Below are 23127 nucleotides of genomic sequence, written 5' to 3'. Positions count from 1 at the left end.
GGGGAAAGTGGACAATGTGCAAGAAAGCAGTAGCAATGTAAGCAGGGAGATGGAAACTTTAAGAAAGAATTAAAAGGAAATGCTAGAAATAAAAATATAGTAACAAATGAGGAATGCCTTTAAGGGTTCATCAGTAGACTGGACAGAAGGAAGAAAAGAATCAGTAAGTGTAAAGTCAAGTCAAAAGGAACTTCTAAAACCAAAACACAAAATGAAGAATGAATGAAAAAGAGCAGAATGTCCAAAACTGTAAGACAATTACTAAAGGAATAACATAAACATAATTAGAATATTGGAAGGAAAGGTGAGACAGGAATCACAGAAATATTTGAAGTAATAATTGCTGAGACTTTTCCAAAATCAAAGAGAGACACTAAATCACAGATACAGGAAGCTCAAGGAACACCAAATACTATTTTTTTTCAAAAACTCCATATATACATAAGCACATCATATTCAAAGTGTAGAAAATCAAAGATAAAGAGAAACTCTGGTAAGAAATGAGAGGAAGAAGTGTCTTACTTATAGAAGAACAGGGTGACATTTACATTGGACTTCTCTTCAGAAACCATGCCAGTAAGAAGAGAATGGAGTGAACTATCTAGAGTATTGAAAGAAGTTAACATAGAATTCTGTATCCAGAAAAAATATTCTTTTTTTTTTTTGATGTTTATTTATTTATTTTGAATCAAAGAGTGCACATATATGGGCAGGGGAGATGCAGAGAGAGAGAGCGAGAGAGAGAATCCCAAGCAGTCTCTGCACTATCAGTGTGAAGGCAGACATGGGGCTAAGTCTCATGAAACCATGAGATCATGATCTGAATCAAAATCAAGAGTCAGACGCTGAACCAACTGAGTCACCAGGCACCCTGACAGCAAAATTATTCTTAAAAAGTGAAAGAAGGGGTAAGTGAGTGGCTCAGTCAGTTAAGCTTCTGACTCTTGGTTTTGGCTCAGGTCATGATCTCATGCTTAGGAAGACTGAGCCCTGCAATGGGCTCTCTGCTGTCAGCATGGAGCATGCTTTGGGATATTCTCTCTCTCTCTCTCTCTCTCTCTCTCTCTCTCTCTCTTTCTGTTCCTGGCCAGTTCTTTCTCTGTCTCACTCTCAAAATAAAAATTAAAAAAAAAAAAACTTTAAAAAATGCTTTTAAGTGAAATAAAAATAAAGACTTTCTCAGAAAAACAAAAATTGAGGAAATTTGTTGACATTACTTGCTTTGTCTCGGAGCCCCTCACACCCTCATGACGATACACACAGATATACTAGATATAGAGGGGGGAATAAATATACATAAATGTGTGTGTGTCTGTGTGTGTGTCTGTGTGTGTGTGTGTGTGTGTGTATAGATGGATAGATAGATAGATAGATACACATGGGTATGTATACAGAGTGATAGCTATAGATCTATTTTCTTCTCTGTCATCTGGGAGAGCCAAGACACAATACTACATGAGTAGAGAGGAGCACACTTATCACCCATATCTTGGTTTCTAATTCCATTCTCCAATAAAAGGAAACAAGGGTCCTAGGAGAAATGCCTGATTCCAGGGCTATGGCAAGGAATATACAAGAACATCTTGTAGTGCCACAAAGAAGGAAGAGCTTGGAAAAGGATGGGGGACATGTCAAAGGTATACAAGACACAACTGAAAGAGCTTGCACTAGACAAAGCTTAAACAATCTGAGGGGGGAAAATCAGTAAATTAGTATTGGATTTAACCCAAGAATAAGACATATTTAGAGCTCCATACTGATATAAATAAATGACTGAATAAATAAATAAATAAATAAATGGGAGAAAAGAGACAACTCTCCATGTAGGAAATTTTTAAATAATGTAGGTAAATACTCTGTTTTTAGGAGCCTTGAACATGGGCTGCAGATAGTAGCTTCCTTCCAAAGAATACAGTATGGAAATGTGAGGAAAAGAGTCAGTTCACAGTAGAGACACCAACAAGCATGAACTCAGCCAGGTGATTATGGTCACCATCAACAGTGATACATCGTGTTGATAGCATGCTCCCTTGATATGTGAGGAGAATGACACTTCATCTCTGTATTTCCTCAAACCCATACCCCTTTCTAATTATGAGGGAACACATCAGATAAATCTCCACTGAGGGATAGTTTTAAAGGGGGCCAAGATGGCTCAACAGCATGGATGTTCTCAGCTTCTGAAACGCAGCTACATCATCTCCATTTTGCATACCTAGGAAATTGATCTGAGGATTGACATTAACAATCTGCATAACTTGGCCTCAGAATTCAGCAGGTATGTGCTCTGGAGAGGTGAACTGGGAGAGAGAAGCCATGGAGGGTAGGGAGCTGTTTTTGCAGCAAGAGAACAGAGAAGGGGGGGAGGGTGTGGTACAAAGGGAGAGTACAGGAAAAGTACTCCCCACAAAAGTAGCTGGACAGAAAGAGAAAGAGTAGAAACAGTCACAATGGACTGAACAAGAAATCTGTTCCCCAAAACCACTGACAGTGATAAAGGAGATGGTTTCAATACCATTAGGACTCTATAAACAGGGGAGTGCAAAGTCAGAAATTCTGGAGCTCAATACCAGGTGGTTCTCTGGTGAGGAAGCAAGGCAAATCCTCAGAAGCATGCAGTGAGATCCAAGGGGTCCATAGGTCACATGGGGAGAAGCCCTTACCCTGCATGGAGGTCATTTTTTATTTTATTTTTTGAAGGTTTGATTTTTATTTTTTAAATATTTATTAATATAATTTATTGTCAAATTGGTTTCCATACTACACCCAGTGCTCATCCCAGCAAGTGCCCTCCTCCCTGCCCATCACCCACTTTCCCCTATCCCCCACACCCCCATCTACCCTTAGTATGTTCTCAGTCCTTAAGAGTCTCTTATGGTCTTCCTCCCTTGCTCTCTGTAACTTTTTTTCTACTTCCCCTCCCCCATGTTCTTCTGTGAAGTTTCTCAAGATCCATATATGAGTGAAAACATACGGTATCTGTCTTTCTTTACCTAGCTTATTTCACTTAGCAAAATACCCTCTAGTTTCATCCACATTGCTGCGAATGGCCAGATTTAATTCTTTCTCACTTCCAAGTCATATTCTATTGTATATATAAACCACATCTTTGTCCATTCACCAGTGGTTGGACTAGGATCTTTCCATAATGTGGCTATTGTTAAAAGTGCTGCTATAAACATTGGGGTACAAGTGCCCCTATGCATTAGCACTCCTGTATCCTTTGGGCAGATTCCTAGCAGTGCTATTGCTGGGTGATAGGGTAGTTCTATTTTTAATTTTTGGACTCAACTCCACACTGTTTTCCAGAGTGACTGCACCAGTTGCATTCCCACCAACAGTGCAAGAGAGTTCCCTTTTCTCCACGTCCTCACCAGTACCTATAGTGTACTGATCTGTCCCTTTTAGCCACCCTGACCGGCGTGAGATGACATCTTATTGTAGTTTTGATTTGTATTTCCCTGATGATGAGTGACGTTGAGATCTTTTCATGTGTCTGATGGTCATCAGTATGTCTTCATTGAAAAAGTGTCCATTCATGTCTTCTGCCCATTTCTTCATTGGATTCTTTGTTTTTCGGGTGTGGAGTTTGGTGAGTTCTTTGGAGATACCAGATACTAGTCCTTTATCTAATATGTCATTTGCAAATATCTTTTCCCATTCCATCCTTTGCTTTTTAGTTTTGTTGATTGTTTCCTTTGTAGTGCAGAAGCTATTCATCTGGATGTGGTCCCAATAGTTCATTTTTGCTTTTAATCCCCTTGCCTTTGGAGATGTGTCAAGTAAGAAATTGCTATGGCTGAGGTCAAAGAGGGTTTTTTTTCCTGCTTTCTCCTCTAGAGTTTTGATGGTTTCCTGTCTCACATTCGGGTCCTTCATCCTTTTGGAGTTTATTTTTGTGAATGGTGTAAGAAAGTGGTCTAATTTCATTCTTCTACATGTTACTCTCCAGTTCTCCCAGCACCATTTGTTAAAGAGACTGTCTTGCTCATTGGCTCCTCTTTCCTGCTTTGTCAAAGATTAGTTGGCATACATTTGTGGGTCCAATTTTGGGGTCTGTGTTCTATTCTATTGGTCTATGTGTCTGTTTTTGTGCCAATACCATACTGTCTTGATGATTATAGCTTTGTAATAGAGGCTAAAGTCTGGGATTGTGATGCCTCCCACTTTGGTTTTCTTCTTCAATATTACTTTGGCTATTCGGGGTCTTTTGTGATTCCATACAAATATTAGGATTGTTTGTTCTAGATTTGAGAAGAAATCTGGTGCGGCAAGGTCAGCAATGCAGTGTGCAGGAGGAAAAGGTGGTCCTTTAGATCACCAGGTTTAGAAAGAATGCGTGGCCTGGCAACTTGAGAGACAATAAGAAATGAAAATGAAATAGGTCAGCTTGTGTTCATGGCTTACCATTGCATTTTAGTTAAAACACAAAATCATAGTCTTTTTTTTTTCCCTTGTGGTCCAGCATCTTAACTGGTGGATTACTCCAGCTCACCCAGGGGATGGATTGGGGGGATGAGGTCAGCATGTGACACATGCCGCCTCCTTTTTAGGTTCACTGAGAGCCAGTGCAGTCCTTCCAACCGTGGTCATTCCTTAGCTCATGAGGAAGGAACAGTCCAGAGTCATTTCCTCCATCCAAATCTGGCTGCAATGCCTGATCCCGCACAACCACTGCAGGCATCTTCCCAGGGGTTTGAATTGAGAAATCTCTCCAGAATGCATGGAAGTTGTGAGTTTGGGTCCAGAACACTGCAATAAAATGAATGCCACCACAAAGTGGCTCAAATGAATCATTTGGTTTCCTAATGGTATGAAAGTTATCACTAGACTGGAGTCTATCATGCACAATAGCATTATGTTGAAAAAATAATGTACATACCATAATTAAAAAGCACTTTATGGTTGTTAACATTTTTAATATATTCAGTTTACTGTTGTAAGAGAGATGGAGCATGAGTGGGGAAGTGACACAGAGAGAGGGAGACACAGAATCCAAAGCAGGCTCCTGGCTCTGAGCCGTCAGCACAGAGCCCAACACAGGGCTCGAACCCAGGAGCTGTGAGATCATGACCTGAGCTGAAGTACATGCTTAACCACCTGAGCCAACCAGATGCCCCTTAAAAACATGTTTTTTTTTAGAAAAAAATGCTACCCTTCTCCTGAGCTTTCAGCAATAGGTAATCAGTGATTGTAGATCACCAGAGCAGATATAATAATGAAAAGAATATAATAAGGGGCAAAACTTAGCAAAGACCTGGAGGCAGCAAATGCTCTTGGAAAAGTGGCCCCCATAGACTTGATCTACTCATGGTTGCTACAAACCCTCAATTTGCACAAAACGTAGTGTCTTCAAAGATCAAGAAAGCAAAGCACAATAAAATGAGGTAGGTGTTTCCTGGGTAAATTGGAGGGGGAGGCGTTGTCTACTTCCTTGTTTGATTACTTCAGGCCCAATAAAGTGGAGGCACATCTCTGCCGATGTCTCCTGCATCTGCTCTCAGGGTATGGGGTCACCATGGGAAAGAGAGAAAGTGGGGGGAGATGAGTGGGGTTATTCTGGAGCTGGGGTGCAGGGAGAGGAAGAATTCCCAGTAGGTAAATACATACTTGACCACTGGCTGTCCTTCTGGCCCATTTTTGCTTGTATCATGTCCTCCTCATTTATATTGGTCCTATGAAGACACTTCTTTCAGATCGTGAGTGGCCAGCACAGATGCATGGGCACTCTGAGGGACAAGGGATTTTGCAAGTGTTTCTTTTGTAAGCTCCTGGTCTAAGCTTGGATTGGCTGAGACAAGTGAGACATTAGGTGCCTTTGTAAGGTGAGATCCTGAGTTGTAGGCAGGGCACAGCTGAGATCCCCTCTGCTGTGAACTGAGTTGTGTTGCCCACAAGTGCCTGTGTTGGAGCCCTAGCCCCCCAGTGGGAAGGTATTAGGAGGCAGGGCCTTGGAGAGGTGGTTAGGGTGGAGCCCATGGGATCAGCAGCCTTATGAAGTCAGTACACAGCTTGCTCTTTTGCTTTCTCTTTCTCAGCTGTGTGAGCTTTCCCCAGAACCCAAGCATGCCAGCATGCTGGCATCCTGGTCTCAGACTCTCAATATCCAGACAGTAGGACACCTTTTCCCCCAAACCAGAGAACCCTACCTCTGTCAGGTCCTAGAGAAATAATTTAGCTAAAGGACAAGTGAGGTGAGACCACAGACCACACAGAAGCTGCATGGGTGGGCAGGAAATTGCTTCTGCCTGACCTTTTCCCCCAGCTTTTGTGGGATGAGGACTGTCTGACATCTTGTGTGAGCTACCATGGGGAGCTTTTCTGCTGCCTGCTGAGTCAGCAAGAAATCTTGCAGCAGGGTAGGGAGTGCACTGCTTCAGAGACCAGCCCCTTCACTGTCTGATGATCCCACAAATTAGAAAGGTCTTCCTTGTTCCAAGTCTTAGGTTCCAGGTACTCACCTGATGCACCAAGATCAGACTCACACTTTGGCAATTCCAAGTGTCAGGTGCTATCTTGAATCCCCAAAACCCTATGGCTCACATGATTACCCCTTACAGCCCTTGGTACAGATGACGTATCCAAAGCATGCAATAGGTTAAAATTGATCCCAAGCTGTGTGGCTTGTAAGTGACTGCTAGGCAGCCAGGCTTCTGGTGGTGCTCCCACTCTGCACTGGGGTGAGTACCAGATGACCAAGGACTCTTAGCTGCTTCCTCCCAGCAGGCCCATTTGGTTTTACTTCCCTCCTCTGCATAAGATCCAAAAGGGGCAACAGTAAACAGTGACCGTTAAACAAGAGAAGATATGTCAATTCTAGGTATGAAAACATATCCAGGGGAACATAGGTGGCTCAGTCAGTTAAGCATCCGACTTCGGCTCAAGTCATGATCTCATGGTTCATGGGTTTGAGCCCCATATTGGGCTCTGTACTAACAGCACTGAGCCTGCTTTGAATCCTCTGTCTTCCCTTCTCTCTCTGCCCCTCCCTCTCCCTCTCCCTTCCCCTCCCCCTCTTCTCTCTCTCTCTCTCTGAAAACTAAACACGCCAAAAATAAAAACACACCTAGCATTAGGAATCATGCATGTGATGGCAAAGGAAAGTCACATGTGTTGGGATCTGTGTGCTGTATGGAGACAGGACTCAAAGAGAACTCCAGATGTGTCACAGACCTGTATAGGAGAAATCACACCAGGCCAGCTGAACAGGCAAGTGAGACTTTATTCAAGACTCCTGCAACAGGGAAGAGAGAGAGAACTTTACTCTGAATACAAGATGGGTTTTACAGCCACAGGCAGGGAAAGGGAGTGGATGGAATATTACCCAAGACTGGGCCTCCTGGGTGGCTTCCGACATCGGCTCAGGTCATGATTTTACAGTTCGTGGATTCAAGCCCTGTGTCGGCTGTGTGCTCACAGCTCAGAGCCTGGAGCCTGCTTCGGATTCTGACTCTCTCTCCCTCTGCCCCTCTCCAGGTCATGCTCTAACTCTCTTTCAATAAATAAATAAATAAGTATTTGAAAAAGATAAAGGAAAATGATCCAGGTCAACCTGAGGGGCACTTCCGTCACTAGCCTGTGTGTCAACTGGACCAAATACATCATCTTCATGCCCAAGGACCCTGCCCCTGGGAAGGGATTTTATTCCAATATTCCCATTTCACCATCCGGGAGCTCGTTACAGAACAAAGAAGCTGTGGAAGCAGAGGGTAGTCTTCATTCTGTAGGTCATCAAAGGCAGTCTAGGGTAGATAACTGTTACCACACACACCCTTGCTGTGTGCCTGGATTTTCCCATGCCATTTATGGGGCATCACTCAGCTGTGCACTTCAGTGTTCATTGTATGGAGTGAATGAGCTGAGATGCTGCTTCTTTCTCTCTAAGCAATTTGCCTTCAGGAACTCCAGAGAAACAGAACCGATAGGAAATGGTCATCTATCTATCTATCTATCTATCTATCTATCTATCTATCTATGCATCTATCTATGCATCTATCTATCCATCCATCCATCTATCCATCATCTATTATCTATCACCTATCTTATCTAGCTTCCTATCACCTATCTATCACATATCTATCAATCTAGCTAGCTAGCTCTCATCCACCTGTCACCTATCTTTCTTATTCTTCTATCTATCATCAAACATCTATCAGCTTATCTATATATCTAGTATCTATCTATGTATATATTATCTATCTATCTATCTATCTATCTATCTATCTATCTATCTATCTATTGGAGATTCTTTTAAAATAATGCACTCTTGGGCCTGTGGAAGTTTGGTGAGTCCTACGGTTGAAGGGGAAGTCTTGCTGGCTGAGGACTCAAGAGAAAGTTGCAGTTCAAATTCGAAGGCTTTCCACCATGGAACTGGGAAGAGCCAGTGTTACAGATAGAACCTAAGGGTACTCTGCTGGAGAGAGCCTCATGGCCTGTGAGAGTTTGGCCTTTTACACAGGCCTTCAACTGATTAGATGGGGTCCACCCACAATGGGAAGAATGGTGTGCTTGACTCAATGTCCACTGATTTCACTGATAATCTCATCTAAGTAACATTCGCATTGAAACATTCACAATGATGTTTGAACAATTATCTGGCCACTTGGCCCACACAAATTAAAAGCAATCAACTACACTGTTTCCTAGAGCATGACTGTTCCAATTGGAGGGACTTCTCCTTTGCTCCCTCTTGGCTTGGCATCCCTCTGGATCCATTTACTTTGGGAACCTTGTGAGCATGCTGCATTATTGATATATTCTTCTGATTTTCCTCTCCTTGATTTAGCTCCCATGCAATAAGTCCCCACAGCAGAGAATGGATTTTGCAAAAATGCAATCATGTAGAATGAAATCTGTTCCTCTGGCATGCAAGTATTCTCTTTATGGCCTGTCTCTGAGGCCACTGAAACTCTGGCCACATTTGGGATTTCCATGCCTCCCTCTCCCACCTCCTTGTCTGATGCACACAGTGATTTTCGGGCCTCGGTAACCCAACTTTTCTTGGCAGATTGACAATATTTTACTCATCTTTCTGCACTCTGAATGTCTGTGTTCCCACAAATTCATCCATTGAGATGATAACCCCCAAGGAGATGATGTTAGGAGGAAGGGGCTTTGAGAAATTAGTAGGTCATGAAAGTGAAGCCCTCATCAATGAGATTAGTGCCCACTTCAGAGAGGTTCCTGAGAGATCCCTTGTCCCTTCCACCATGTGAAGACACAGCACGTAGACAGTCATCGGTACCTTGAAAGAGGGCTCTCAGAAGAACCGGACGTCACATTTCCAGCCTCCAGAACTCAAAGAAATAAGCGATTTTGTTCCTAAGCTTCTGTGGGCCAGGAACTGAATTGGTGCTCATGGCCACCTGAGATTTATTCAGGGAGGAAGCCAGAAGTTTGTCCTGACAAGTACAAGGCTGTATGGCTCTGCAGAAGCTCATCATGAGTCCAGACCTCAGCCTTTCAGAAATGCTTGGCCACACCCTGGAGCCAAATGCTATGCCTGACCAGAACACTAACATGCACCGTCAACTCACTCCTCTTGGAAGGTTAATCCCTACACGGCTGTTATTTCTGAGGCTATGTCCTCCAGTGGCTTGATCCTAACCCTACCCATGGTTTTGGCCCTCAGGGGCACACACACTAGGTCTCATCAAAGAACTGAATCAGGACCCATGCCAGGCACACAATGATTCAGTGAGAAGTCCAGAATTTCTTCATGCCACTTCCAAGGCAATGATGGGCTAGTAAACCTTTACTAGACATTGCAGAGGGATACCAAAATAATACCAACACAATATTCATGAATCACAGTAAACCAAAGGGTGCTTGGGTGGCCCAGTTGGTTAAATGTAGGACTCTTGATTTTGTCTCAGGTAATGAAATCAGGGCGTGTGAGATTGAGTCCCGTGTGGGGACAGCACAGAACCTGCACTGGATTCTGTGTCTCTGCCCCTCCCCTGCTCACACTCTCTCTCTCAGGTGTGACCAGACAGTTTGAAGGAATGAAGCCCCAGGAAACAGCAGCCAGATACCTTGCTTGCAAGGTTCCCAGCAGCCCATTCAGGTGAGTGAAGGACCCACTTCTGGGAAAGTGCCAGAGCCTCAGCATATTTCGGAGACCTCGAGAAGAAAAGAGTTAACCCAAATCAGTGGGAACTGCAGAGAACGTCTGATGGCAAGTATCTGGCTTGGCCTCTGCCCTTGAGGAGCTGTTAGAAATTAATCTGAGATTCTATAGGATAAGTTCCAGCAAAGTGGGTTGAAAATAGCCTACATGATCGAGGGCTATCCTTGCTGCACTTATGTAAAGAGCCAGGACAAGACGTGAAAATACACTTACTTTGAAAACAAATTAGTCTCACTTGCACCATAGTTGGAAGTAAGGAGAATAATTTAAGTTATCGTAGTTGTGATTTCAGCATTTACCATGACCTGAGTAGTTGCAAATAGAGTTTTTTGTGTACAGACCTTCCTACAGTTTTTGTAAAGAAAACCCTCAATTGACAGAGACAGACAGAGGATGAGTGGACACAGTACCACGGTCCTCAGTCCCCACAGGCAGGACGGGGATCACAGAAAATGGAATTCAAGTCATGACAGAGTGAGTTTGGAGACCATTAGCATGCATATTTGGGGTGATTAACTTAAGAGAACAATGAAGATTCACCACACAGTCGTGTGGATGTTGGATTCTAAACCTGTTCGCTGTAAACTGTTTGCTGTAAACTATGTGAGGGCTGGATCCTTCCAGGCTCTTGCAACATCTCACAAAAAGTCTCCAAACCCATGGGTGCAATTTTCTCCTATTTCTGATTTGGAATCACTGAGGACTAAACTGGCCTTTTCCCAAAGCCATGCAGGCTGAGGTGGGACAACAGGAGGCTTCCAAACCAACATCTAGTAATTTCCACCTGCTGCCTTCAGAACTCAGAACTGGGGTTATAATCTGCCCCAATCTTTAACCTTTGTCCTTTTGTTTCCACGGAAACACCCCTTAACATCCTGATACAAACACGTACACCCCAACTTTGGTGTACCTGCACCCCCACCTCCTGAAATGAGACACAACCACAGGGCGCTGACCTCTTTGTAGGACTAAATAACCTGACTTGATGACAAAGGAAACACCACGACTGCAGGGCAGGTCCAACCCTGTTTACACCACATCTCCCAGGGCCTGTGAGCCTCAGGTCACTGACCTCACCTCCAGTTTCTCAACTGGGACAGGAAGGCTGGGCCACAGGGGAGAGAGAGCCAAGCTCTGTGCTGAAAGAGGACGCTCAAGATGCCTTTGTGTGTAGTCCCTGCACTGCGGAATCCAAGATGGCCCCTGGGGGAGGAAGGGAGGAGGGCCAGGTGAGAGCCACCAGGTGATTGGACACGTGGTTAAGATCAATCTGAGAGGCTCTTGGTGATTGGGCAAGTGAGCAAGATACGTTGAGAACTTCCTCTTGATTGGATACAGGAGTGACACCAAGATAAGAGCCACCTGGTGATGGACACAGGCGTGAGCCCATCCTGAGAGAGTAGGAGATAGAAATGGGAGGTCCACTGTAAGTGGGGAAGCGCTTATAGAAGAACTTGAACAAAGAGTCTGGGTCTTCTTAAGAATGTATTTTAGGGGGAGTCAAGCTCCTTCTTCCCCCGCCTTGCCAGAAATTGCTCTCTGGGACTGCCACGGAGGCGGGGGCGGGGGGGGGGGGGAGGGGTGGGCGGTCCCTGCTCTGCTCGCTGTCACTGCTCCTCAGCCAGCCAGGTCCAGGCTGCTCTGCCTGCTGAGGAGCCTGACACCGTTGCAGGTTGAGGACTGGTCAGGCCGCTGCGCCCCACCCGCAGTCTTGGTGCTGCTGTGGGTGGGGGCTGCTGGTTCTAGCGTCCCCTGGTGAACCGCCCCAAGGAGCCCATGGAGGTGCTGAACACAGCACCAGGCATGCATGCAACTTCACGTACAACCTGCACTCCACAGAGAGGAGCTGGCTGCTGAAGGAGCTGCACCCCTTCCATTCCATTACCATCGCCCAGGAAAAATTGGAAGCGCCATCATCCACAACAGGATAACTGAGATAGGTATTCATCCACATTGCAATATCTTTCATAGTGCTTGGCTTCTTGGATAATGCAATTACGATTGTTGCAGGCATATTGAGATGTCTATTGGAATTTTGGGGGAATATCAACTATGGCAGCTGCTGCTTTGGGAAATCATGTCGTCAGATTTATCAGGACTAGAATTTGCAGGCCCAGTTGAAGCTTTTGCTTCCAGATTAGGCTTGTCAGTTCCTGATTTTACACCAAAACAAGTGGACACGTGGTAAATACGTGTTAGTAGAAACATAGCAAAGCTGTTGGTGTGAGTATTCTAGGAATGTTTCCTTTGTTTTTCTTTGGAGGAGGTAAAGAAGGTTAAAAACTGGAAAAGAAAAATTAACCCTCTTAGATTATCTATAAAAAGATGTAAACTAATGTACCCTAGTTACTAAACATGCTGTCACAACATTTAGGATTTAACAAAATAACAGTGTATGGATATGGGATCAAATAATTCAGCATGTTTAATGGAAAACAGTAACTTATTGTGGCTTGGTTTTCACAGGACATCTTTTAAAAATGTTTAGTATCATTTGTATGAATTGGTGAAATGCTTTTTTATCAATGGCAGTCAACATTTTAGCTTTTCTTTATATATCAAAATATCATTTAAGTATCAGTCATTGATGTACTGTACTGAGTTGGGGTTTCCTTATTTGTTATTTCATGTGTGTGCATGCATGAAAGGGTCTTCCTTTGTGGCTGTTGTTCTCTAGTTACTATTCAACCTTGAGACCTTTTTCCACAGTACTGAAGATACTTACTCTAAGTTAAAGGTTTTTCTTTTTTCCCCATTTGATAACATCAATCTTGTACTGTTTTAGAGTAAACATTTATAATCATATAATTTCAGTCACTTTATTAACTCATCCTATTCAAGATAGATGCACATTTCAAGTATTTTACGTATCTATTACTCATTTTCATTTTCTGACCTCACTATCTCAGGAGCCAGAAGTTAATCAGAATGAGTTATTATGTGGTGTCCCTACTACATAAAAGTATAAATGTTAATAAGTGTATTTTCAGTTGATTTTGTTAACCTTTAACTTCTCAATTTTGAGTTAATACATGGTCATTTCTAACTGCTTAGGTGAATAAAATGATTACTTTAGGGTCTTTTATAAATGAGGAGTATGGAATTAGGGTAAAATAAGGGGGTTGAAATGCCACTTGGAAATTAGGACTCTAAAACTTTTTTTTTTTTTTTTTTTTTTTAGAGAAGAAGAAAATGGGAACTGTTGAGAAAGCTTATGGTACAAGCAGTGAAGTTGTGGTGTTTAGAGGGTTGATGAGATAAAATTATATTGTTTGGGATGGATTTCATTTCCCCAAAGTGTCTTCTCATCTGCTTTGAACGATTCTGAGTACTCAATACTCAGAATCCTGGTGTCTTATCTCATTTAGTGAATTTTATTTCTGGATAATTACATGGAGCTGAAAACTATATATTTTATATTTTGCTTTTTTTCTATGAATAGTCTAGTAGTCCAAGTGATGTGAGGAGAAATCTTTTTTGTCTTCTTTTTTCTTTTGTGATGTTCAAGTAATGTTCTAGGTTGAAATTACTTACGTTCAGCCTTCCATACCTGAAATATAGCATAACTATATATGAATCATAAGTTTTACTTATAGCGTATGCTAAAATTACTCTTACTTGTAAGAGTAAATACCATGGAGAAGAAAAACTGAAGTGAAAGTTACTGTTTGGACTTTTAAAAACTGAGAACAAACTGAGGATTGATGGGAGACAGGAAGGAGGGGAGGCTGGGTGATGGGCATTGAGGAGGGCTCCTGTTGGGAGGAGCACTGGGTGTTGTTTGGAAACCAATTTGACAATAAATTTCATATTTAAAAAAAGAAAGTTACTGTTTGGGCCACTGAAATTATTTATATTCTAAATAGAGACATCAGAAGGGACACTTCTAAGAAGGATGTATTTTCAGCTACCTTATTTTGAAGTTTTATTTGCACATAATTACTTAGATCTCTTATTTTCAGAGGGGCTGTTTTTTCCTACAAAGCCATTTGACATAATTTCTGCTCTGTGAGTTTCAAAATAATTTAAAGCTATCCTTTAATCATAGATTTCGAGGAAAAAGAAGAAAATAAATCATATAATGTAAAAATTAATGTATAACTTTATTATTATGAATATGTAATACAACAGACTCATTTGATCAAATTAGAATTACAGAACTTGACTCCTTAAACGGAATTGTGGTTTTATCTTCCACCTAGTACTACACACACACACACACACACACACACACACACACACATGCACCAAAAGAACTTCTTTGTTACTTTAGCTGATAGGATTCAAGTGCTTATTTAAGCAATTTGGGGAGTGGGGGTAAACATATACATGCTTTTGTTCCTAACTTGTATATTGCCAGTCCTTTCTGTTTTCTAAACAGTATTTTATTGTTTTACTTAAATTTTCTTCTTATTCATTAAATCCCATATCCAGAGTCCTTGTCTGTGAGTATAGAAAGGGCTTTTGATTGTTGGTTTCCACTTTTTGCTCTTGAAAGTAGTCCTACAGAAGCTTTCAGCTGAGCTGAATGTCTGCAGAATTATTTGAGGTGTCAGAACATAGTATATATTTCCTTCATGTTGAAAGATCTTTTAATTTATTGAAAGAAAAATTCAGATCATTCAGATAATTAATTTTCAAAAAATGGAGCCCTTTTGTCTTAAGTTTACATCTTTTCAAGATCTTATTCTACATGAGTATTGGTGCTTTGTAACTTCTGAAAAATGGTACCCTTTAAGATAATGATGTCATAAAATCATTGTTTCATTGTACTTGTCACAAATAACCTTACTTCAGATTGAAATTGGAATCTTATTTCTCATGTTAGCTATTTCTTTGTTGAAAACACCATAATTTTAGTTAAACGGAACATGAGCTACTTTAGTACTCTTTGTTAAAAAATCATGTATTACAATTTGTTGACGTGTTGATTCATTTAAATTGGGTGCATTGTAATTATCAGGGAATACTATGAAAAATTATATGCCAACACACTGGACAACCGGGAAGAAATGGACAAATTCCTAAACACCCACACATTTCCAAAAACTCAATCAGGAGTAATTAGAAAGCTTGAACAGACCCATAACCAGAGAATAAATTGAATCAGTTATCAAAAATCTCCCAACAAATAAGAGTCCAGGACCACGTGTCTTCCCAGGGGAGTTCTACCAGACATTTAAAGCAGAGATAACACCTATCCTTCTCAAGCTATTCCAAAAAATAGAAAGGGAAGGAAAACTTCCAGACTCATTCTATGAAGCCAGTATTACTTTGATTCCTAAACCAGACAGAGACTCAGTAAAAAAAAAGAGAACTACAGGCCAATATCCCTGATGAATATGGATGCAAAAATTCTCAATAAGATACTAGCAAATTGAATTCAACAGCATATAAAAAGAATTACTCACCATGATCAAGTGGGATTCATTCCTGGGATGCAGGGCTGGTTCAACATTCGCAAATCAACAGAAGGGATGTATCAACGTGATACATCATATTAATAACAGGAAAGATAAGAACCAAATGATCCTGTCAATCTATGCAGAAAAGGCATTTGACAAAATTCAGCAATGTTTCTTAATAAAATCCCTCGAGAAAGTCGGGGTACAAGAAACATACTTAAACATCATAAAAGCCATTTATGAAAAGCCCACAGCTAACTTCATCCTCAATGGGGAAAAACTGAGCTTTTTCCCTGAGATCAGGAACATGACAGGGATGTCCACTCTCACCGCTGTTGTTTAACATAGTGTTGGAAGTGCTAGCATCAGCAATCAGACAACAAAAGGAAATCAAAGGCATCAAAATTGGCAAAGATGAAGTTAAGCTTTCACTTTTTGCAGATGACATGATATTATCCATGGAAAAGCCGATAGACTCCACCAAAAGTCTGCTAGAACTGATACATGAATTTAGCAAAGTTTCAGGATACAAAATCAATGTACAGAAATCAGTTGCATTCTTATACACTAATAATGAAGCAACAGAAAGACAAATAAAGAAAATGATCCCATTCACAATTGCACCAAGAAGCATAAAATACCTAGGGATAAATCTAACCAAAGATGTAAAAGATCTGTATGCTGAAAACTATAGAAAGCTTATGAAGGTAATTGAAGAAGCTATAAAGAAATGGAAAAACATTCCATGCTCATGGGTTGGAAGAATAAATATTGTCAAAATGTCAATACTACCCAAAGCTCTCTACACTTTCAACACAATCCCAATCAAAATTGCACCAGCATTCTTCTCGAAACTAGAACAAGCAATCCTAACATTCATATGGAACCACAAAAGGCCCCAAATAGCCAAAGTAATTTTGAAGAAGACCAAAGCAGGAGGCATCACAATCCCAGACTTTAGCCTCTACTACAAAGCTGTCATCATCAAGACAGCATGGTATTGGCACAAAAACAGACACATAGACCAATGGAATAGAATAGATACCCCAGAACTAGACCCACAAACGTATGGCCAACTAATCTTTGACAAAGCAGGAAAGAACATCCAATGGAAAAAAGACAGTCTCTTTAACAAATGGTGCTGGGAGAACTGGACAGCAACATGTAGAAGGTTGAAACTAGACCACTTTCTCACACCATTCACAAAAATAAACTCGAAATGGATAAAGGACCTGAATGTGAGACAGGAAACTGTCAAAACCTTAGAGGAGAAAGCAGGAAAAGACCTCTCTGACCTCAGTCATAGCATTTTCTTACTTGACACATCCCCAAAGGCAAGGGAATTAAAAGCAAAAATGAACTACCAGATGTTATGAAGAGAAAAAGCTTCTGCACAGCAAAGGAAACAACCAACAAAACTAAAAGGCAACCAACGGAGTGGGAAAAGATGTTTGAAAATGACATATCGGACAAAGGGCTAATATCCAAAATCTATAAAGAGCTCACCAATCTCCACGCCCAAAAACCAAATAATCCAGTGAAGAAATGGGCAGAAAACATGAATAGACACTTCTCTAAAGTAGACTTCCAGATGGCCAACAGGCACATGAAAAGATGCTCAATGTCGCTCCTCATCAGGGAAATACAAATCAAAACCACACTCAGATATCACCTCACGCCAGTCAGAGTGGCCAAAATGAACAAATCAGGAGACTATAGATGCTGGCAAGGATGTGGAGAAACGGGAACCCTCTTGCACTGTTGGTGGGAATGCAAATTGGTGCAGCCACTCTGGAAAACAGTGTGGAGGTTCCTCAAAAAATGAAAAATAGACCTACCCTATGACCCAGCAATAGCACTGCTAGGAATTTACCCAAGGGATACAGGAGTACTGATGCATTAGGGCACTTGTACCCTAATGTTTATAGCAGCACTCTCAACAGTCGCCAAATTGTGGAAAAAACCTAATTGTCCATCAACTGATGAATGGATAAAGAAAGTGTGGTTTATATACACAATGGAGTACTACGTGGCCATGAGAAAGAATGAAATATGACTCTTTGTAGCAACGTGGATGGAACTGGAGAGTGTTATGCTAAGTGAAATAAGCCATACAGAGAAAGACAGATACCATATGTTTTCACTCTTATGTGGATCCTGAGAAACTTAACAGAAACCTATGGGGGAGGGGAAGTAAAACAAAAAAACAAAAAAAAAAGAGGTTAGAGTGGGAGAGAGCCAAAGCATAAGAGACTCTTAAAAACTAAGAAGAAACTGAGGGTTGATGGGGGGTGGGTGGGAGGGGAGGGTGGGCGATGGGTATTGAGGAAGGCACCTTTTGGGATGAGCACTGGGTGTTGTATGGAAACCAATTTGACAATAAATTTCAAAAAAAATTTAAAAAATTGGATTCATTGTGTTGCCACTGTATGGTGACCAATGTTTTTACAAAGGAATTGAACAAAACATCTTTGAAGAAATTTGAAGAAAAAAAAAGGAGTGTATATCAAGGGTTGGTGACGTTTTTTTTTTTTTTTTTTCCCCAGGGATGATGAAACCAAGCAAAAGAAACAAATTTTTTGTGTTTGTCATCAACCTTACATGTGCACAAACCTTAAAATACCAGTCAGGAGTCTACAACAGTCAACAGTATGTTTTCCTACAGGCAGCCACTTTCAACCTTTGCTGCTTCGTGAGCTATTTTGTCATTTCTCAAAACAACTTCTTATGCTACCTTGCAACTTTTTACTCTTGGGTGTTACCTTTGACCACAGTGTTTTTAAAACAATCTGTTTATGTATCTGCCTCTCCCACTATATGGGCCCTTCGATAGTTCAGATATTAAATTTCTTTATATCTCCAACTCATGGTGGTGTTCTGTAGCCTCAGTAGATGAGAAATGAGGGCACTTGTCTTAAGCTGTTTTCAGTGATGAAGTTCCAGACATGTGTTTCCCAGTACGCCACGGCCACAGGCTTCATGACCACTTTACCTGGACCAAAAGTGCAAAGCCAGGATGCAGTATAGGACACCAGCTTCTCAGTATAAAACTGACCCTGCTAATATTAATTGGATCATTTTAGGAAATGCCCTACAAATATGGGACAGCATTTTACAACATTCTCAGTTCCTTAGGTACATCTTTTAATTAAGGGAATTGATTCTGGAACTGGATTTGTATCATGTTTTAGAGTAAGATGTCAGAAGAGTTCTTTCCTTCTCTTACTATGTCCATGGTGTGATTTTTTTCTGAGCACTCAACTCATCCTGTATTCTGGCTACTGCACCTATTTCTTCTCTAGACCAGCAGTGAAACAAGGGACCATATCTGGAGGACATCTCTCTTTGAACTTACACATACAGGTTATGGACTGCCAACTTGCTGATGTTAAGAACATTGAAAATATAGGGGATTAAGGTGAAATATAAAAGGAATTTTTTTTTCAATATTATTTCCCAAAGTGACCAGTTTATGCCTGGTTACATAATTAGGTTTGACTATCTAGTTTCCTTTCATGCAGTACCTATAAGCACTAATTTGTGATGTCTTTAATTATCAATGTATTTTTCAACTGGTTATCAAAATTTTGCATTTTTTTTTGAAATCTAAAGCTCATTTTACATAAATGGTATGGGAAAGAGTTGAGTAAGAAATAAATTCATGAACATGGACAAAAGGAATCTAGAATTTATCTTTTATTGCTTAAAGCTCTTTCTGAAAAGAAATTTTCTTAAAGTCATTTCTGGGTTAAATTCTGAATAGATCTCATAAGTTTGACTTTTGCTCTATGGTAATAGAAACTCCTTAGTAAGAATGGAGGATCTGAAAGAAGTGTTTAGTTCACAGTTACATGGGATGAAATAATGACCTTTGTCTTTCTCTTCCTATCTGTAGGAGCATGTGCAGTGGCATCATGGGGTTAGGGTTTGGTTCCCAGAGGTGGCAAGGGGAAAACAGCCAGCTGTGCAGTGATCTCCAGGACAGAGTGAATTGGGGGCAATGTGAGGGTGCCAGTCAGCCTTAGGATTTGTGTTCAGGCATTGGTTGATCCTGTGGGAAAGGCTTATGCTTTAGCTGGGGATCCCTTTCTGGAGCTCCACCCCATACATGAAAATGTCATGGTGATGTTCTCCCTTCTTCCCTGACAAGATTTGCAAGGTCATGGGTCTCAATTCAATTGATTCTTCAGAGCTAGGACGAGAGACACCTAAGGCCAGAGCCAAGGCTATGGTTAGGGTAGGTCCTGCGCGGAGACATGATCCAAAGCAACAGCAGGCAGTGGTTCCCCAGGATGCCAGAGATGAGGGGAGGTTCATGTTGCAGTTCAGGCTGAGAGCTTGGGCTCGGGGGCCGGCCGAGTATGTGGGCAGTGTGTAGGACTGAGTTGAAACTCCCCTTCTGTAGCCCCATCATTGCCTTGGAGGCAGCATGGGGAACGTCTTGGCTTCTCACTGAATCATTCTGTGCCAGGCTTGGGCCCTGATTCTGTTCTTTTCATAGATCTAGCGCGTGGGAACACTGAGGGAAAAATACATTGTTAGGGTAGGTGTATTTCTGGTACACAGCACACCTCAGGGTTCCCCTTGGCATACCTGCCTTCTTGAATATATGGAATCAGAGTGTGACCCAGTGGGTGGATGAGAATTCCCCTCCCTGTACTTACATGAGCACAGAAGGTGATTGTGAAGGACAAGTGCCTTGATCACTGCAGTGTAACCCCTGTACTTCCCAGTGTTATAATGAAAGACTCTCAGTCTTAGTGACATAAACTTCAAAGTTTTCCCAACATAGAAAAGGTTAAGGGCATTTCTGGTTTTACCAGGCCCCTTACACAAATTAGTATTAATAGGATTCAAAAACAAAGAAAGATGGATTGAAATCCAAATAGAATTAATTTAAAACACTTTGACGTCAGTGGTTTTTTGGAAACAGAACTATTATTTTAACATATTTATTGAATATATTTGGCTTACACTTGTGAAAACAAACAAACAACAACAATAAAACAGCAAACAAAGTTTTCCTGGGCTAGGTTTAAAATAAGGAAGGGATGTATCAATATAACAGGTGTCCCTGGTGGAGAACCTCATCATTGATTACTTAAATGTGTATCTATGGGTGCCTATCATTTACAACAAAATAGTATTATATACAAAGAAAAGGAAATCTGTCTAAAACTATTTTTTCATTCTTTAATTTTTCTCTGTTCTCTGTTAGTAACTAATTTCCCCCTTCCTGTCCCCAAAGGTTTTCTGTTAAGTTTCTCAAGATCCACATATGAGTGAAAACATATGATATCTGTCCTTCTCTGCCTGACTTATTTCACTTAGCATAATGCCCTTCGGTTACATCCATATTGCTGCAGATGGCATGGTTTTGTTTATAGAAGCACATTCAGCAATAGCCAAATTATGGAAAGAGCCTAAATGTCCATCCACTAATGAATGGATAAAATAGATTTGGTTTGTATATACAATGGAATGCTACTTGGCAATAAGAAAGGCTGAAAGCAACCATTTCATGTGTACAGGGTTAAGGAGTTTCTCCTCATGCTTAGGGGAAACAGCATCAGTTCATGTGGGTTGGGGCTAAGGATTTCTCCTCACACTTAAGGGAAACAGAATCAGTTCATGTGTGCATGTGTGCTGGGTATAAGGAGGTTCTCCTCAAACTTAGGGGAAAGAGCATCAGTTCATGGGTGCTGGGGGTAAGGAGTTTCACCTCAGACATAAAGGATACAGCATGAGGTCATGCGTGCTGGGGGTAAGGAGTTTCTCCTCAGACGTAAGGGAAACAGCATCACTTCATGGGTGCTGAGGGTAGGGAATTTCTTCTCAGAATGAAGTGAGACAGCATCAGTTCATGTGTGCCTGGGGTAAGGATATTCTCCTCAGACATGAGCAAGACAGCATCAGTTGAGGAAGCCAGTAGTACAGAGTTTCTCCTCAGACTTAGGTGGAATAGCATCTGTTCATGTGTGCTTGGGGTAAGGAGTTTCTCCTCAGACTTATGGGAAAGAGCATCACTTCATGCGTGCTAGGGGTGAGGAGTTTCACCTCAGATGTATGGGAAACAGCATCAGTTCATGAATGCCATGGGTAAGGAGTTTCTCCTCAGAATTAGTAGAAAAAGCATCAGTTAATGTGGGCAGAGGGTAAGGAGTTTCTCCTCAGACGTAGGCAAAACAGAATCAGTACATAGGTCCTGGGTGTTATGGAGTTTCCCCTCAGACTTAGGGGAAACAGCATCAGTTCATGCATGGTGGGGGTAAGGAGTTTTTCCTCAGAATGAAGGGAAACAGACACAGATCATGGGTGCCTGCATTAAGGAGTTTTCTCCTCAGACTTAGGGGGATGGCATGAGTTCATGTATCCTGGGGGCATGGAGTTTCTCCTCAGACTAAGGGGAAACAGCATCAGTTCAGCATGCTGGGTAAGGAATTTCTCCTCAGAATTATGGGAAACAGCAACAGATGATATGTGCTTGGCATAAGGAGTTTCTCCTCAGACTGAGGGGAAACAGCATCAGTTCATGTGTGCAGGGGGTAAGGATTTTCTCCTCACAATTAGGGAAACAGAATCAGTTCAGGTGTGCTGGGCATAAGGAGGCTTTCCTCAGACTTAGGGGAAACAGCATGAGTTCATTGTTGGGGGTAAGAAGTTTCAACTTAAAGGATACAGCATGAGGTCATGTGTGCTTGGGGTAAGCAGTTTTCCTCAGACTTACGGGAATCAGCATCACTTCATGGGTGCTGGGGGTAAAGAATTTCTTCTCAGAATTAAGTGAGACAGCATCAGGTTCAAGCGTGCCTTCGGTAAGGATATTCTCCTCAGAATTAAGCGAGACAGCATCAGTTCAGGCATGCTAGGAGTAAGGACTTTCTCCTCAGATGTACATGACACAGCATCCATTCATGTGTGCATGGGGTGAGGAGTTTCTCCTGAGACTAATGGAAACAGCTTCACTTTATGCGTGCTAGGCATAAGGAGTTTCGCCTCAGATGTACGGGAAACAGCAATAGTTCATGTATGCCCTGGGTAAGGAGTTTCTCCTCAGAATTAAGGGAAACGGCATCCGTTCACATGTGCAGTGGATAAGGAGGTTCTCCTCAGACTTAGGCAAAACAGAATCAGTCCATAGGTGCCGGGAATTTTGGAGTTTCTCCTCAGACATAGGGGAAACAGCATCAGTGCATGCGTGCTGGGGGTAAGGAGTTTCTCCTCAGACTTAAGGGAAACAGGTTCAGTGTTTGTGTGCTTGGGCCAGGAGTTTCTCCTCAGAGTCAGGGAAATAGTATGAAGTCAGGTGTGCTGGGGGTAAGGAGTTTCTCCTCACACTCAAGGGAAACTGCATCAGTTCATGCGTGCTGGAGGTGTGGAGTTTCCCTTCAGACTTAGGGAAAGAGCATCAGTTCACGCGTGCTGGGGGTAATGAATTTCTCCTCAGGCTTAAGGGAAACAGCATCACTTCATGGGTGCTGAGGGTCAGGAATTTCTTCTCAGACTTAGGGGAAGCAGTGTCATTTCATTTGTGCTGGGGTAAGGAATTTCTCCACACACTTGCGGAAAACAGAATCAGTTCATACGTGC

The 23127-nt window shown here is 41.8% G+C and overlaps 1 long non-coding RNA gene and 1 pseudogene across 1 annotated transcript in view; one reads left to right on the top strand and one right to left on the bottom strand.

Annotated features, from left to right (window-relative positions):
- Positions 1 to 23127, bottom strand: part of LOC147574211 (uncharacterized) — a 483035-nt gene that overhangs the window by 337589 nt on the left and 122319 nt on the right. The gene's annotated exons all lie outside the window — the stretch shown is intronic.
- Positions 11794 to 12433, top strand: LOC147574212 (transmembrane protein 65 pseudogene; annotated as a pseudogene).

This window comes from Puma concolor, chromosome E1 (assembly GCF_028749965.1).
Source record: "Puma concolor isolate L17-30 chromosome E1, mPumCon1.1.hap2, whole genome shotgun sequence".
In the NCBI taxonomy this organism is placed as follows: Eukaryota; Metazoa; Chordata; class Mammalia; order Carnivora; family Felidae; genus Puma; species Puma concolor.
Note: the sequence above shows the minus strand (reverse complement) of the source record. Positions and strands in the feature narration are given on the sequence as shown.